Here is a 1,649-nt window from a genome sequence, read left to right as displayed (position 1 = left end):
GCTTCTAAGATGGGAGGATTTTCCTTCACTAACTTTGAACATAAGGAGCTTTGCTAACGTAGTGGTTACGTATCGGGCTGCAAAACGCAAAGTCAGCAGTTGGAAATTACCAGCTGCTCCACCGGAGAAAGATGAGACTTTCTGCTCCCGTAAAGATTTACAGCCTCGGAAACCCTGTACAGGCTCGCTATGAGTTGGAACCGGCTCCACGGCACATAACCGCCACGAACAACTTTGAACATATTATCATGAGGTGCCAATCCCTGGAGAAGAGCATCACACCTGGTAAAGTACAGGGTCACCAAAATGAGAAACAGCCTCAATGAGATGGGTTGACAGAGCATCTGCAACAATTTGCACAAACACTATCTTGAGGCTGACACAGGGCTGAACAATGTTTCTTTCTGTTAAAAGCAGGACTGCTGTGAACTGGAGCCACTGGACAATGTATTGCAATGAGTCACTTTGACTCTGAAACAAAGCAGAAATTTTACTACAGAAAAAACAAAAACAAAAATTCCTCATAACGAGATTCTGAGAAACAAATGAATTCAAGGTACATTACAAAAAAAAAAGAAAAAGATGTTCAACAAATATGTTTATAATTTCCATTAATGATATTTCCTCAACTTGAATAATGTGCATGTAATTTTTTTAAAATAGATAACTTTGTTACTCTAAAAATAGTGACAAATTGTTTTATATCTGTATGAATGTACCATAATCATAAACTTTTTACATACTTGTATAGCTATCAACACCCCTGAAAATTGACAAAATCATAAAAAGCAAAGCTCACAAAGCAGTAAAATTCTCATTAACAGAGGTATTTTACCATCATGAGTGACTTTTTTTATGTTGGAAATAAATCACGAGCTTGGGGTTTAGAATTGAGTGTCCTGGGTCCGAACCCAAAAACTAAGCTCTGTGTTCCAGATATGATTTAGAACCAGGTTCTAAAATACATTTAATCTATGTTTCTGTTGACTTCAATTATTGTCTCTATATAATTGCACTGTTCAATATGGAATGTTGGGCTTCATATTTAATCAAATCCCTCCTAAGAGACAAATGTACTTTTTACTTTTAGGATATGTAATTTAATAACTTTAAAGACATCCAGTTCACTTTAAGTATGACTGCAATTTTAATTAAACTTTATTTAAATTGATATTTGTTTCACTTATATTTACAACACTATTAATTGACTGCTATAACTCCTTAGACTATAATTACAAATTGATACATAGAATTTATGATACATAATCAAGAAAAATTCAAATTGTGAGCATAATACTTTTGTATTCTTTGGATGCCTGCAGGAAGGTGTGATGTGAGACATTCTACCAACTCTGTGCTATTTAAAACAGTGAAAATTCTTGTCTGTCTCTAATATAGTATTATTTTAACTTTAATACAAATATGACTGAACATGCAAAATTATAGTCATCATCATTATATAAAATATTCTTACTTTATTTTTAATAATGTCACAGAAACAAAGCACATTTTAAAATCTTGTAAATAATTTGTGGTACTCCAGTGATATTTCATATAAACCTGAACTTTGAGTAATATTACACTGTACCCAAAATATTCCAACAGAAACTGTTACTTCCTCTTATAAGTATCAAAAAAAAAAAAAAAAA

The sequence above is a fragment of the Chrysochloris asiatica genome, unplaced genomic scaffold (assembly GCF_000296735.1).
Source record: "Chrysochloris asiatica unplaced genomic scaffold, ChrAsi1.0 scaffold00003, whole genome shotgun sequence".
Classification (NCBI taxonomy): Eukaryota; Metazoa; Chordata; class Mammalia; order Afrosoricida; family Chrysochloridae; genus Chrysochloris; species Chrysochloris asiatica.
The sequence above is the reverse complement of the archived record's forward strand: the minus strand, read 5'-3'. Positions refer to the sequence as shown.